The 17,790-nt window shown below is 36.3% G+C and overlaps 1 long non-coding RNA gene across 1 annotated transcript in view; it reads right to left on the bottom strand.

Moving 5' to 3' along the window:
* Positions 1–7,171: 7,171 nt before the first annotated feature.
* The window catches only part of LOC113083477 (uncharacterized), a 42,139-nt gene continuing 31,520 nt past the window's right edge, over positions 7,172–17,790 (bottom strand). Inside the window, exon 3 of the long non-coding RNA XR_003283276.1 lies at positions 7,172–7,324. This is a non-coding gene — a long non-coding RNA (uncharacterized LOC113083477). The remainder of the gene's footprint in view (positions 7,325–17,790) is intronic.

The raw sequence follows: 17,790 nt of genomic DNA, 5'->3' as shown, positions 1-17,790 counted from the left end.
TCAAATAGCCGACTTCCTGTTGATCGTTAGCTGATGACTGTGAATTAGAAAGTTGTCCGTCCTTGAAAAGAACAATTTATGTACAAGTTTGGTGTCTGTAGCTAAAACTAACCCCCCCCACTTTGACAAAGAGGTGGCGCTATAATGAGTGCCTCCTTCACGCCTTTTAAAAAGCTTTTGCCATTGTCTACTATCACTAATACTGACTATGTGTTTTGAGTTTCATGTAAATCTGAGCTTGTCTCGCTCGCTCAAACTCACCATAACAGAACATTCAAGTTTGACACGAACCATTGCCATGGCAACACTATATCAGATATCAATTATCCCCACAACAGATTTACATCGGCCGTGTTTTGTCATTATTCTGATGAAGTTTTAAGTAAATCGAGAGTAAAAATAAGATGCTGAATTCAAAGCATTTGGAAAATGACACACTTCCTGCTGCCAGTTGGTGGCGCTATAACGTTGACTCTTAATAGCCACATATATACATCGGTATCATACAACGAACAAACCCATGAAGTTTGATCAAATTCAGGAAATGTATGTGGATGTTATTAGACATTTCCTGTTTCTCATTTTCTCGCCATAATTCCATGCCTCGCCACGGGCAAACCGTTCGAGATATCAAAAATCCCCTCGCAATTTTTCATCCCAATGTCTTGAGATCATGTTCACCGAGTTTCGTGGCGAACGGGTTGAAAACCTCAGAGGAGTATTCAAATTCCAGAGCATGCTTTTTTAAACAGCCCTGAATAGCTGACTTCCTGTTGGGCGGAGCCTATGACATAAAGTGTGAAAGTTGTTCGGCTCAATGAGATCTATAAGTGTACCGAGTTTGATATAAATACATGCAAGTGTGTGTGAGCTATGGTTCAAGAATTCTGACTGTCTTCCAGGGGGCGCTGTAGAGCCCCTGTGCCACGCCCGGGTCCCAGCCTCTGCGCGTCCTGATGGCCGCAGATTCCAATGTGTGTGCCAATTTTCAAGAGTTTTTGAGCATGTTAAGGCCCCCAAAAACCCCGAAGGTTTAATAAAATAAAAATAATAATAATAAATATATAGCTGCAAGCAGCGATGTCGGGCTCAAGCCATCAGTGCAACGCCACCCTGGTGGCATCGGGAAAACTGTGCCCAGCGGGCATAAGCATTTACAGTAACCCTCTGACAATCAAGTTTTAAGGGATGTGGCAGTTAAAGGGTTAATCCGACCAATCTAGACTTTGAAATCACATACACAGAACAATATATATAACTTTAGTAACATTTTATTTTACAAATGTATAAAAAATGTATAAGGTGTGCATTGTAGCTGACACCTATATGAACACATTACAATTGTTTTGTGACTACAAGTCTTTCTTCTCAAATGCTATTGAGTGGTCGCGAACGCGGATGGGAGAATGGCGCATATTTGTTTTGTTTTTTTTGAGCAACTGGTGCCCCCTCTGGGAGTTGGTGCTCTACGAAGACTGCATACTCTGCATATAGGGAGCGGCGGTACTATCTGGAAGATATATTCCTCAAACCATCGTACAAGTGAAGGTGATGCTAGTCCTTCAAGAATCGCTCAAAACCTTTTCAAGTGTACAGTTTCCTTTTATTGCATCTTGAAATAAATATTTCTGAATTCTGAATCAAACTGGGTTGTGTTTATTGATTTATTTTATAAGACAACTGAAACTTTAATCTCCTTTGTAATATATGTTGCTTTTAAACCAAGAACAATGTAATTAGAGATGTATTCCTGCTTAATAATGACTATTATCAAGGGAAAAGGCTTTATAATCATGAACTATTTACTAATGCTTAGCTAATGAGTGCAGTTATTATAAAGTGTTACCACATGCATTTACTAATGTTAACAAATTAGACATTATTATACAGTGTTACCAAACCCTTTAATAATTTATTAGTGTTTTGTAATGATTTTAATGACCTATAAGCATTTGTGAAATAGTTTTTGCTTGCATTGCAGCTTAATCTGTCAGTTGAAGAGTTTTACTGTTACATCCATGAGATTAATAAATGTCATGTCACGTCACAGGTTGTCATAGGTCAGTATCAAATGAGTTTGAAATTATAATTTGCAGCACAAATAAGGCTTCTTAGGATGTTTTTAAATCCCAAAAACTGTCAGAAAAGGATAAGGCCTAAGAGATTTCTTAACCTGTAATGAAAGGAAAAAAACACCACCATTAGCAACAACAAAAACAATAACAATTTAAAATAAAGATTTTTTTTCCTGATTATTAAAAGAATGATTAGGTCTCTCTCTCTCTCTCTCTCTCTCTCTCTCTCTCTCTCTCTCTCTCTCTCTCTCTGCCAGACAGCCCCTCCCTACAATCCACACACACTGTCAGTCACCAAAGATTCACAGTCACCAACCCCCTCACACTCACACTCCCCCTCCCTCTCCCCCTCCCTTTCCTCACACAGATGGAGTGGCCAGAGTGAGATCATGTCAGTTGAGAAGTCTGACAGTTTTTTCTTTTCTTTTATCCATACAGTGTTGTAAAGTCATGAAACTATGCATATTTCCTCATAATGATTTGATCTCTGTATGAAAAACATGCTTGAAGTGTTTGGAAGCTGCAATTTAGACATACAATACAATTAATGTTTCCCTTCTTACTGTCATTTCAAAAAATCACCACGTCAAAACCGTTCAAGCTAACCAAAATCCGTTCGCAATTTAAGTTCCTCGATGTTGTTTCTTCATGTAGTCAAAGTTTGGTGTGTATAGTGTACTTCCCATGTGAGGAGTATGCATTAATTCACAACTGTAAAATCTCAAAAATACACATTCAAATCAAAATAGCTGACTTCCTGTTGATCGTAGCTTATGACTGTGAATTAGAAAGTTGTCCGTCTTGATAAGAACAATTTAAGTACCGAGTTTGGTGTCTGTAGCTAAAACTAAATAAAATGCATTATTATTATTATTAGCTGTACACTTGCTAAACATTTTTAAATATAAACTTATGCAATTGTGTGTGTGTATATATATATATATATATATATATATATAAATTCAAGTGTACAGTTTTCTTTTATTGCATCTTGAAATAAATATTTATGAGTTCTGTGTTTGTTTATTTTATTTATTTTATTTTTATTTTACATTTTTTTTAGGGAGATTACAGCCTTTAATCTCCTCAAAATAAATGTGCATATAAACCATGAACAATTTAATTATAGCTGTATTTATAAAATGCTTACTAAAATATTAATTTTGGGAGAAGGCTATATAAAGCATGAACTGACTATTTACTAATGCTTAGCTAAGAATTGCAGCTATTATGAAGTGTTACCAATGCATTTACTAATGTTAACAATTGAGACATTATTTTAAAGTGTTACCAAATCCTTAAATAATTTAAAAGTGTTTTGTTATGATTTCATTAACCTATAAGCATTTGTGAAATAGTTCTGCTTGCATTAAAGCTTAGTCTTCATCTGTGAGCTGAACAGTTTTACTGTTACATCCTTGAGATTATGTAAATTCAAATAAATGTCATGTCACAGGGTGACAGAGGTCAGTATCAAATGAGTTTGAAATTATTATTTGCAGCACAAATAAGGTTTTTTAGGATTTTTTTTAATCCCTGAAACTGTCAGAAAAGGATAAGGCCTAAGATATTTCTTAAGATGTAATGATAACAGCACAATTAGCAACAACAACAAAAAAATAACTATTTAAAATACAGTTTTTTTTCTGGTGATTAAAGAGATGTTTAAGTCTCTCTCTCTCTCTCTCTGTCTGTCTGCCACTCAGCTCACACCCCTCCCCCACTCACACTCACACACACACACACAGAGTCAGCACACAGAGTGACAGAGTGAGATCAGATGTCTGACAGTTTTCTAATTTTCTTTTAATCATACAGTGCTGTAAAGTCATGAAACTATGCATATTTCCTCAGAATCACTGGTTTTCTAAATTAAAAATGTCTTTTAAAGGTTTGGAAGCTGCAATTTAAAAATACAAGACGATTAATGTTTCACTTTTTACTGTCATTTCAAAAAATCACCACGACAAAACCGTTCAAGCTAACCAAAATCTGTTCGCAATTTAAGTTCCTCGATGTTTTTTCTTCATGTAGACAACGTTTGGTGTGTATAGTGTACTTCCCCTGTGAGGAGTATTCATTAATTCACAACTGTAAAATCTCAAAAATACACATTCAAATCAAAATAGCCGACTTCCTGTTGATCGTAGCTGATGACTGTGAATTAGAAAGTTGTCCGTCTTGAAAAGAACAATATATGTACCAAGTTTGGTGTCTGTAGCTAAAACTAACCCCCCCACTTTTGACAAAAGGTGGCGCTATAGAGTGCCTCCTTCACGCCCTTTTAAAAGCTTTTGCCATTATCTAGCTATCACTAATACTGATATGTGTTTTGAGTTTCATGTAAATCTGAGCTTGTTGTATGCCTCAAACTCACCATAACAGAACATTCAAGTTTGACACGTTGCCATGGCAACACTATATCAGATATCAATATCCCCACAACAGATTTACATCGGCCGTGTTTTGTCATTATTCTGATGAAGTTTTAAGTAAATCGAGTAAAAAATAAGATGCTGAATTCAAAGCATTTGGAAAATGACACACTTCCTGCTGCCAGTTGGTGGCGCTATAACGTTGACTCTTAATAGCCACATATATACAATCGGTATCATACAACGAACAAACCCATGAAGTTTGATCAAATTCAGGAAATGTATGTGGATGTTATTAGACATTTCCTGTTTCTCATTTCTCGCCATAAGTTCCATGCCTCGCCACGGGCAAACCGTTCGAGATATCAAAAATCCCCTCGCAATTTTTCATCCTCAATGTCTTGAGATCATGTTCACCGAGTTTCGTGGCGAACGGGTTGAAAACCTCAGAGGAGTATTTCAAATTCCAGAGCATGCTTTTTTTAAACAGCCCTGAATAGCTGACTTCCTGTTGGGCGGAGCCTATGACATAAAGTGTGAAAGTTGTTCGGCTCAATGAGATCTATAAGTGTACCGAGTTTGATATAAATACATGCAAGTGTGTGTGAGCTATGGTTCAAGAATTCTGACTGTCTTCCAGGGGGCGCTGTAGAGCCCCTGTGCCACGCCCGGGTCTCAGCCTCTGCGGCGTCCTGATGGCCGCAGATTCCAATGTGTGTGCCAATTTTCAAGAGTTTTTGAGCATGTTAAGGCCCCCAAAACACCCCGGAAGGTTTAATAAAAAATAAAAATAATAATAATAATAACAAGAATAATCCTTAGAAGAACAATAGGGCTCTTCGCCCCTTCGGGCTTGAGCCCTAATAACAAGAATAATCCTTAGAAGAACAATAGGGCTCTTCGCCCCTTCGGGCTTGAGCCCTAATAATAATAAGAAGAATAATCCTTAGAAGAACAATAGGGCTCTTCGCCCCTTCGGGCTTGAGCCCTAATAACAAATAATCCTAAGGAAAACAATAGGGCTCTCGCCCTCCAGGCTTGAGCCCTAATAAAAAATAATCCTAAGGAAAACAATAGGGCTCTCGCCCTCCAGGCTTGAGCCCTAATAAATAACAAATAATCCTAAGGAAAACAATAGGGCTCTCACCCTCCAGGCTTGAGCCCTAATAATAATAAAAAATAATCCTAAGGAAAACAATAGGCCTCTCGCCCTTTGGGCTTGAGCCCTAATTATATTTAAATAATACGACAAACATTATAAATAATTTATCAATTATCATTCTGTCTGAGTTTGTTAAGGTGCAAAAAAAAATATATATATAGTAGTTTTACTATTGTTAGTTCCTAAATATTCTTTAGATAACATGAATTTATTGTCCAAAGACATTAAAACAGCAAAGCTTCAGGTTTTTGCTATGTGATCAGAAACAGACCAGGGGCCAGATTTACAAAACATTCTTAAGAAGAAATTTCTTCAAAATTGCCATTTTCTTATTATTTTTAACTAAAAATTAAGAATATGTTGTATCCCCGAGAAATCTTAAAGAATAGGCTTACAATTTGTTCTTAAAAATTGTTCTTAAGACAAAACTTAAGACTTCAAATTAAAAATATCTTCTTAAAAATCATCGCAAATTACTTCTTAAATTAAGGACAGTCCCAGACTGGTCTTAAATCCCAAACAGAAGAAATTATTTAATGAATTTACTGGGTTATTTCAAATTATATTTAAGCATTACAACAACACTAGCTACATTAAAAATTGCAGGATTATTAAAAGGGATGTGTTTAAGTTGTGCTGAAGTGCCAGACTGATAATGTAAACAATGATCGATCATGTATAGCATATATGTATCGCAATTTTAGCTGACTTCAAAACTCAGTAGCAGCTTTAAAACGTTTCAGATAGGGAGCTTTAGTTCAGTCTTTAGCAGTATTCAGTGTTTATGAATGCGCAGGACGCGTTTGCTGTAGAGGCGTGGATACACATACCGGTAGTGTTCACTCGCATGAGAGCACAAAAACACAGCACAAAAATGAATGAAACAAAGTCTGAGTTTATCACATGAGAAATGTATTCACTCCGATAAAGACTGTCATTTTTTTTTAAGAAAAAAATTAAGATGATCTTAAGAATATATTTGAGAACTTAAGAATTTTTCAAAAATTGCACTTCATTCTTACAAACTTCTTGAAATTAATCATAAGAAATTTCTTAACTTACTTCTTAAGTATATTTTCGTGAATCTGGCCCCAGATGTAAATACCCTTTAATACTGATTCGATATGGATAGCAAATAGCATGCAAATGTATTGTGCTTTCCCAATCAGATCTCAATCAATCTGAAGTGACGAAGTGTAAACAACAAACAACAACAGAAAACATCCAAAAGCCAAATGCTAATAAATAACAATGATTTAATTATAAAAACTCAATAGTGCAAAAATCTGTCATTTTGAAAATCATCCGGTTAGTTAATGACATGTATTCCAACAAACACTGAACACTATTAACAGCAATGATTATGTTGCTATTAAACCTACAGAAAAATTTGGTAGTTTTATATGTTGGTTCAAGGTTGGATTCACCTGAGATTGTCTTAATGATACTGACATGATGCAAAGACGCAAACTAGCATGAAGGATGGGTTTAAAACATCTATGGACTGATAAAATCACATTTAATGCACAAGCAAGGCTTATATTCGCTCAACCCTGCATGGTGTCCATCAGCCAGTTAACCACAGTGAAAAATCAATAAAGGCTGGAGAATATAGAGAAAGAACAAAAACACATTTAACTTACAGCTCGAAAAGTTGGAGATTCTGAAAGAGTTGCCATGAGAGAGTTGTCAGAGGGTTCCCGGACAAGTTTCTGCAGAGGAGAAAAAGAGAGAAAGAGAGAGAGAGAGAATGTTTAATGATTTAACACTGACTATTTGCGACAAGGTGATAAAGAAAAACACAGGGGAGGCAAACAACGGCAGTGCGGCGACCCACCCAAAGTAAAGGGAATAAGTGCAGCAGTAAGGCACCTTGCAGCCTCGCCAATCCAATAAACAGAGACTTGGTCATTTTCAAGACAACAAATTAAATCGAGGAGAAGGAGGCCTGGACCCTTAAAAGCCACTAAACTCAATACAGTGCCAAATGACTGTGAAGCAGATAAGGCATGTTTTCAGAACAGAGCTTTTAGATGTGGGAGGCCGTGATGGAAGAAGCATTTCTCCAAAATGGAAGTAGGGTCTCTAAATGATGTTTGTGTCAAGTCCGGTAACTAATACAGTGTTACGTGTACAAACACATTTCAAGTTTTCACCGAAGGCCTTCTTAAGGGTTGGAGTTAAACTAAAAGTAAACACCTTTCCTCTTGCATACTTAAAAAACATGCACAAATACACATGGCCTTTTGGGACGGCAGCAAGCAACGCCTCTCCTGGGGCTGAAACAAAAACCCTGGAGCCTCAGTAACAGGCCTTCATTATCAATATTTATTGAATACTTCAGATCACTTAATACCCCAACACTGGCCTGCACAGATCCTATCAGGAGCAGTTGACAGATAATCAATGTGCCCAGATGCATCCTTTCGCCCCAGTACAGCCCAGGGGACCGGAGTCTGCTGGATGGCCATCCCTGACCCGTTCCTTCACCTGCATTTTATTACTGACAGCAAAACAAAAGATCATTACAGCTAAACAGAAAAACTGTACAGAAAGTCGAGCCCTATCAGCCTACATGCAGAACTGGGCCTATATAACCAAGTTAATTTATGACACAAGTCAACATGAAATCCAAACGAATGATTTTTACTTATGCTATTCTGCACAAAGTGTAAAAATTTTAGTATTTTACACTGTAAAAGTAAATAAATAAATATTTCAAAATGACTGTTTTGCTGTATTTTGATCAAATACATGAAGCCTTGGTGAGTCGTCTTTTTTTTTTTTTTTTTGAGCATAATATTTTTATAAAAATAAGCCAAGTAAATGTTTCATTAAATACGGTTTCATTCAAAAATAAATCAAGTTTAGCAAGTTCAAGGATTTGAAAATTATGTTACTAAACAAATAAAAAACATTTTCTACATTTTAACTACATTATTTTCTTTTAAGAACCAAAAAGAGTTTTCAGAACACCAAGAATAACATTTTTTTTCATTCTTTGAATGAAGAATCTAAAGTATTTTCTACTGCAATTGAACATATGTACTTGGAATGGTTCCACTTATTATTGTAAAATTTCTTCATGGGGGGGGGGGGGCAATAATTATAGAAAGTCAGACAAAATGGTTTACATTACTATTGTCTACCTTTTTTCTGACCCTTACTACTATGTCTATGATATAAAATACAGTATAAATGACCTCCATTATGACTGAACTAAATAGCAGCTGTCTATTAACTATTACAGAAGTTACATATAAACAAACAACATAGCATAATATAGACATAATATTAGCCAGGAAGGTAGACATTATATTTTTTTCCTGCATTTAACATATTCCTGAACTGTTCTTAAAATAACAACCCCAGCATGCATATTTGTGTAACCAATAAAGACATAATAGGAAAAAACAGAGCTTAAAGGGCCCTTTTGGCATATCATGGTACAAAGTTGTAAACAAGGTGTGCTTCCTAGAGAGTTCTTGAAAGGAACAGAGTGAAACGAAAACACCCACTTGTTGGATACGTTGAAGACAAAGTCGCTTCATGCTAATGTGCCTAATCTGAATCTGTTTAGCGGGTCCCTAGCATGGCGCATAAGGAATCTCCAGCAGCAAAAATAAATAAATAAATAAATAACATGCTTGCTGATCTGACTTGTTGCCATAGCAACTTCAGCCTGTGAATCCTCACACTTTCTTTTCTCCCCATTTCCTGTGTCGCAGGATGAGAGGCAGGAACCAGCTAACCAGTGAAGGAGAGTATAAACGCAGCTGTGAATTCAAGAAAATTTGTCATTTCCATCTGATCTGCAGAACATGAAGGACCCAAAAGGGAGCCTAAATGTCATAATATGATGCTAACCACAGATTTAATTTCTAAATAAGTTACATTTTTTACCAAAGTGTCACTAGGTACTTGACTCGACAAATATGCTAATTAGAAGGCCAACTCTTGCATGCAGCAAAAATCTGGATAGTTTCCCACTATGACAAGGAGAAAATGTAGCTATAAATTGACAAACAAAATAACCTTTGGTTCTTCAAACGAAAGCTTCTCTGTAACACACCTACTCCTGCTCTGCTTGCCCTCAGTATTTTAATCACCTCATTAAATTGATAATGAGATTATTAAGGTGGCCTCCACAGGGACACACAAGGGCTCCATATTTTGGTGGGGACATTACTATTCTAAGCACACAATAGAAGAGTTCATCTGGACAGTGGGCTGTAAAGGAAGGGTATGGGGGATCAGGACGACTAAACCCAAAGTACTCTGTCAAGGCTTGATTCCACCTACACCCTCACAAAGTAACAAATTTGCAATGGAAAAATGACTTTCAAGGACTTCAACAGCTGGGGGAACTGGACCATGAAACAGAAGATTCTGAATATTGCATATTGAAGAAGCAGTAAGCCAGTTTGACTTATTAATAGAGCTATAAGTGATTTTACTGTTTTTAAAAACAGTTGAGGAGAGAGATATATGAAACTCCAAAACTAAAAAAAAAACTAAACAAAAAAAAAACTACTTTGAAACTACATTGCTAAATACAAAAATATTAAATACAAAATACAGAATACAAAATACCTGAAATACTCAATATTTTTTAACATTTCCAAAATCTTTCAAACCTCTGCAAACTCAATTATACAAAAGTTATTGTATTTCAAATATTTAATAATAATAATAATAATAATAATAATAATACATTAATAGTAGTAGTAGTATTTATTTATTTATCAGAAATGTAAACTTATCAGTAACTTTAAGCAAAACATTTGGTTGGGCTGAAAAAAAAAGTACAAAAATGAATAAACAAACACACAAATAAATAAATTATATATATATATATATATATATATATATATATATATATATATATATATATATAGATATATATATAGATATAGATATAGATAGATAGATAGATAGATAGATAGATAGATAGATAGATAGATAGATAGATAGATAGATAGATATACTAATAAATGTTTCTATTAACATTATTATTCTTAAATAATTACTTAATAAATATAAATATTACAATATAAGGAAAATGCTTTAACTGAAAATAATAATAAAAATCACAGTACAGTATTTCTGTAACAGGGTTGCTGTGAATATAAATTTTAGAAAATAATAAAAAAAATAGAGAAGCAAAAAGAACACTGATGATAAATCTTGTTCAATATTTGTTAACAAAAATCCTCTGAAGGTTAAGGTTTCACTAACTATAAATAAAAATAAATAATAGATTCAGTTCAGGTTCTATTTTGTTGGGTATTCATGGAGAATCCATTTATTCAGAAGCAGAAATATTCACCTCTGCGTTCATGTTTTTATTCTGATCAGTTGTAATTCAGTGAGAATACGACATAGATTTCTAAAGAAAGGAAAATAATCACACACGCCGTTAGTTTGAAAATAGAGCACAATAAACAAAGATGTGTGTGAACCGTCTTACTCCCTTGAGGGAATTTAGCTCCCAAATAAACCCTTTCAGATCATCGCAGACTATCAATTACGGTAATGACTTTCAGAGAGGAACGAGGCTTGGGTGATTGGAGAATGAGACCAGGAGCGTCTTTAAATGTTTCCTGTTAGCTGGATAACGGCTCTACGTGTATATGTTTACACGCCTACGTGTACTTGATGTGCATGTAAAGGCGGAGGGGGTCTCTCCGTGTGCACTTGCATACGAATGATGTCATTACCGTGTCATCTATTTAGAGTCAGGCACATGTGGGATGTGGGAAGGAGGGTTAAGGGCCTTATTGAGACAGATCATTCACCCGCATTAGCATAGAGAGAGAGGAATTATTGAGTCCCTCTGAAAGCTTCATTAGCTACTAACCAGACATTGTGCTCGCCAAGCACATGCTTCTGTGCGCTCGTTTCTGCAGTTCTCTGGTGTGTGACGATCAAACTCTGTGACGATGATGACGACAAACACGTCAACAGAAACGCATGACATGAAGGCCTTTTCATAAAGCACCACAAACACATAAAAGCAGACTCAGGCTTCACTTGTCTGCAGCATAGCGAAGCTGCCCAAACTGCCGTCCACATTCAGGAAGTGTCCTTTTCAAAGGTCAAACTTCGTTACAGTCAGAAGAAATGTCAGCTAAAATTGGATTAGGAGAAGAGGCAATAAAGAATTAAATAATCAAATCACACATCAAACATGACATGCAGCCTAAATACAAAGGTTGAGATTTGTCATTAAAGATGGAAATAGACAATATTTTTCGTTGAGTACGTTCAGAAAGCCAACTTAACAGATATTTACCCTGATAGGAGCAAATAAATTTGTTTGTTAAATTGACTGTGTCAGTAACTAGTCTATGGCAAGCTAACCGAGAAATAGCTAAGATGCTAAGCTACAAAACAGAAAAATCAGCTAAGCCAATAATTACTTTTTTAACTATTGTTGAATGTATTAGATACTCAAGACAAAAGCAAACACTTAATGGAAAAGAACACTGAAAACTAGCTAAGCTACCAATTTGTGTACATTAACATTAGCTAAGTTCTTGAAATCTAGCTTTTAGAGAAGCTGCAATAAAAACAGCATGGCTAAAGTAGCTTGTTACATTCAAAACACATGAAAATAATCATGATCTGTAGAAAACTAGCAAACGAAACAAAACAAAAAAAAACATTCAATAGAAATCTGTTGACTATGATAAAGAAAGAGTGGTCAAAAATGAAAACTACTGAATATTGAGCAATACTACCACCTAGTTACTTGAAATGTAGCTTGAAATGTAGAAATGTAGCCTTAACCAAGTCCATCTAAGAAGAAATATAAAAAATACTTAGTCGAAAAGTGGGGCTAAATTTGAAACCATTAGATGAAGTAAACGTTTACTACTTTATATTTCATATTTTATATTTTATATTTCATATAAGTCTTATGACCAAATGGTGTCAGAAAATACAGGAATAAAAGTGTCCCACTGCATAAATCTCAGTAATTAAATTCCAAATCTCTGATTAACACCTCAATTAAATGAGAACATCTTTGTATAGCTGGAAAAGGGAGCAGACACAATGAAATGCAGCAAAAAGACACATTATTTTACCTCCTTTTCTGCACGCATATCGCCACCGTACAGCTGTGTCTAATTAGCCACAATATTCACAACATCTGCGCCTCCATGAATGGCCACGGTGTGGTTTTGGCATTTACACACATCCTGACGTATAAGACTCGCAAAGAAATGACAGAGAGCTGTACTCTCAATGCCCGAAAGCATTTGGTAAGCTGCTCTGGAATGGCAGCGCCTCATCAATAATACACGCCGAAGGAGTCACGGAGAAGGCAAGGGCTAAACGGCCATAAAACGGCAATTAGATACATAGCCTGCAGTCGCAGGTAAGGTAACTATGCATGAAGGGGTAACCGAGGGCCGGGGGCAGGCCCTGAGCTTCCCTCAGCCAGCCAGCAGACCATGGGAAAGGCTTCTCTACCTGTAAACACAGACAACAGGTGTCACTCCCTCAGGAGGAGAGTGTTATCTGTGGGACGCCGCAGATGCTAGACAAGCACCAGAACGGGCTTGGCAGTCCTGATGAGAAAGCATCTTTTATATCAGACACCTGAGAGACAGTAATTGCCGCTGTGGAGTTCTTGCAAGACCGTGATGCCTTTCGCGACCTCAAATAAACCTTGAAGGCCATAAAAGGCAGGTCTTCCAGCCCTACTGTCTTGTAAACTCATATTTTGTTCACAGTTTTGAAGGATAACTGGCATTTGGCTTCACATACAACAGAGTTGCTTGGAAATGAGCAGCAAACAAACCCCCACCTATACCACACAGTCCTATCAAAAATAAATAAGTCTGTATGAATATTTCACCGGCTTCTCTGTGACTATTAGACCAATACACATTCATCAAATGCATCTTCAAGGTCAGAGTTTCTTCTCCAAGGCAAAGCTGGCCTTCCTTCCCACACATGGATATTCAAATCCCCTCTGTCAGCAATGTATCGCTCTGTTTGCTTTGTTCAGACTCGTTTTTACGGCTGCCTCATCCTCCACGCTTGTCTGCTTTGTACAGCTGTCAGTTATTCATGGCTTTTTGCACTGTCCCAGATACTGTAAGCCTGCTTTAAATGCTAATTCACCCAGCTTTAAACCTCAGCAATAAAAATAAATTAAAAGATAAATAAATAAATAGCCTACATACAGTTAAATGTGGATATATGCTTAGCAAATCACTCTTTGGGGACTTAGCGTTTTAAAATAACAGATTTATCATTTTGCCATTTATGTCAACTGTTAAAGGCAAGTCATCATGTAGAGTATGAAATATGGGGTCTAACCTCCTTTCTCTCTCTATAAAAATATATATAGTTGTTTTTGTACGAGCAGATTTCTGTTTCAAGAAAATCTTTAAAAGTGAATTATTGGTAAGTGGGTAACTGGTAATCTCTGTACCAATAGAGGCACAAAAAAGCTTTAAAAACATAACAGATTTTCCTGAACCTGACCCTGACTGCCATTGGGCAGCCAAAATGGGTAGCCCCGTCCCAAACTCACTCCATTGATGGATCCAGTGTTGCTACGCTGGGTTTAGTCAGAATGCTCAAACAAACGACATGTTTTGTATGCAACACACACACATGCTGTTTAAAATTGTTCGTAAATCAACCAGTTTAACTTGGCTTGTTTGTAGTTGAAAGAGCAAATTAAACTTGAATACAATAAGTTTTTTTGTGTGTGTGTGTTTGTTTTTAAAATCAAAGTATTTTCAAATATTAATTTGAAATCATTTAAATATCAAAAAGATCAAATTTAGCTAACTGTGGCACTAAATTACCTAATTTCTTTTCACAAATGGACTTCTTTGAAATTTGCTTTCATTCAAGCTTAAGCATTAAATCTCCATGTTTGAAAGGTCTATGATTTCCCCCCATACCAAAGACCTCTTTTCAATAACATACAGGAACCAAAGAGATGTTGATGTACAGAAATGGCCATGGTGATATGCTAATCATTAGACAAGGCAAGGTGAATTTATCAGTTACGGTATCAGTTCATACTGAAGCCAAATAAGTTGTCAATCAAATTAGTCATTAGATATGGAAATAGGTTTTATATAGAACCCACACCATGTGGGCTATTCTTGTGAGATGGCTATCCTACAACCTTAGGTCACTACTGCTCCAGTCACAGCCATAAAACATCGCAAATCCCAACACACAATGCCGCAGAGGCCCGAAGGTACCTGTGACACCACTGTCCTTCTTGTGGCCTTCAAGGACTCCAGAAAAGGACAGTGGACACTAGGACACCAAAGACAAATCTTCTTCTCTACTCAGCAGGGAGCAATAAATCAGTCCAAATATGTATTAGCTCCCCCTGGAGACAGCCTGTGATACTACGCCTAGCTGTCACAGTTACTAATAAAAGAACGAAAACCGGAAAGAATGTTTGTCCGATGCTTGCTGAGCAGTGTGCCTCGGGTCGGTGCGCTAATTGTCTCTTTAATGATCTCTGACCGACGCTTTTCTCAGTTCCGCACTTCACAGTGAAAGATTTATGACTTTTCGGGAATAATCCATTCAGTGCGTTTCTAGCGCAAGGAGTGTGAGATTGCGAATGCTCCTTTGGGTCTTGGGCACAGGGCATCAATTAGTGTTGTCACAGCTCAGAGCTGTGAAACAAAAGGTTATGGTTTACTATAGTGTTTTCAACACCAGAAATTTATAATTATAGATTAATTGGTGCTACAGCAACCAAATAAAAATAAAAACAGTTGCTCATACTAGACATGACATGACAGAATTTGAGAGTCTGAGGTGAGAATGAACGGGTGGATGTATCACACACACACACAGACCAACAACGATGTTCTCATAATGAACAGTTTACATGGATAAGATAATGTGGATTTGTGTGTGTATGTGTGTGTGGCATGTCAAAGGAGAAACTCAGGAAGAAATTGAAAATAAGCAGCTGGTAAAATGCCAGCAGCACCCCAATTCTCTTGCCCTTCTCTGTTAGTCCATCGGGAACAGTTGCCAACTCAGAGCATTATATATAAAAACACTGATCTGGAAAAACGAGGATTGCGGTGTATACAACACCAGCAGCAACAACTGGATAAACACACACACAAAAAAAGTTTAAAGAGAAAGTTCTAGAAAAACTGAAAATGCTACTCTCATGACCCCATGAAAACAAAACTGAAGCTTTGTGGCTTTTAGTGAATGACTTTACATACATAAGTCAAGTTTGGACATACTTAAATGGAATTTATCTTGAGCTTAAAAACCCTTTTCATCTAAAGGCTCACGCTTAAATGCTTAATAAATAGTTTAGGAATTAATAGTGGCTACATTCGATTGACTGCGTTCTGGAACAGCATATATTAAATCTTGGTCAGTCTTATACTATACATACTTAATGACTACACAAATATTCTAAAATGTTAAAAATGAGTAAAGATGTGGGTGTCGAAACTTGTTATTGATAATTTCATAGCTATAGCCATCTACGATGAATGAATGCATTCCTAAAAGCTGGAAAAAGGACCAAAAGTATTGCTGACTCATCCTGCAAGAAGAGGCATAGTGCACATTTTTGTCTAACCAAATACTTGAAAGTCTCCTTGACCATTATCACCTACAACCAACTAGCAATAGCAAGCAGAAAGTCATGATTTTCTGGGCTATGACATACAACAACTACTGTAACTATACAGTGCAGTATAATATAATACAGTATAATACAGTATATTTTAAATATAAAAAAATATATATAATTCTATAAAATTAAAACATGTTCCTATACATACAATTCACTGCAGTTTCCAGGTGAAATAAACACCAGTGGCAGTAAATCACCAATAAAAATTGTAGAAAATGTAACTGTCTCACCACACAGTCGACATTTAACTTTGGAACTGCCTCTATGTGCAAATAGCAATGCGATATTTTGCAAAATTGTTGCCACGGTGACATTTATTTCATCATATGCGCCACCACCAAAGAAACCAAAAATCTGATTTTCACCTACTGTATATAGCAAATGCTTTTATTTCCTTCAGGGGTGCTCCGATCACGATCGGCCAATCTCGTCAGTAAAGCCGGTTCTCTAATTAGCAGATAATTCCATCAGGTGGTTTACTGACGAGATGTGCATTAACGATCGGCCGATCGTGATCGGAGCACTCCTTACAACCCAACCCAAACTCTGCTTAATTATTTAACTAAACTATTTGACTAAACTGTAAACATATTTTGTTTTGCTTTGTAATTTTTTGTAATAAAAAATAAAAATAATCAATTATCAATTATATAATCAATCTTTAATTTACTGACGTCTCAATGTAATGGTTACAGACTATATTATGTACATCTGAGGGGGGGGGGGGGGGGGGGATTAAGGGTCTGGTTCAATTTGTTAATTTTTTTGTTTTGTTTTGCAGTCGACTGTAAAAAAGTGACACCCCACTATTTTTGAATAAAGGCTCATTTTCCAACTCCCCTAGAGTTAAACAGTTGAGTTTTAAAAAATTTTAATCCATTCAGACGATCTCCGGGTCTGGCGGTAGCACAGGTGCAGCAGGCACAATGATATTGTGCAGTGACTAAAAATAGGCTACCATTGGAAGTTAGCTGGGGACTATTTTCAGGCACAGCGTAATATCACTGCGCCTGGTGCATCCGTGGTACGACAACAAAGTTCCTTGATTATTACGCCGAAATGAGAGTATAGTCTTAGTACACGATGTTACTAAAGAAGAGTTGAGTTTTAAATATGAAAAATATCAAAACTCTTTGGTCATTTTTGAGGGAGATGCTAACGGTTTAATTAGATTCAATGATCTATGCTAAGCTACAGCTAAGGTGCTACCGCGAGACCCTGAAATCAGCTGAATGGATTAGAAAATGGTAAAACTCAACTGTTTGACTCTAGAGGAGTTGTAAAATTGTTTTCAGCATAATAGTGGATTTTTCTTTTAAGCTAAATGACGGGAGAAGTCCAGTACATGCATCACCAGAAAGAATTCCGTTGCTTCACTAAAAAAAAATCTAGAAACAGTTAGCTTTTTTTATTAAAAATATGATATAAATATTATGCACTGTAATATTTACTGTTAGTGAATCAAAGCAATATATACTAAAATCTTCTGAAAATTAAAAATTTGAGTCGGATGGA

Source organism: Carassius auratus, unplaced genomic scaffold, assembly GCF_003368295.1.
Source record: "Carassius auratus strain Wakin unplaced genomic scaffold, ASM336829v1 scaf_tig00038304, whole genome shotgun sequence".
Classification (NCBI taxonomy): Eukaryota; Metazoa; Chordata; class Actinopteri; order Cypriniformes; family Cyprinidae; genus Carassius; species Carassius auratus.
Note: the sequence above shows the minus strand (reverse complement) of the source record. Positions and strands in the feature narration are given on the sequence as shown.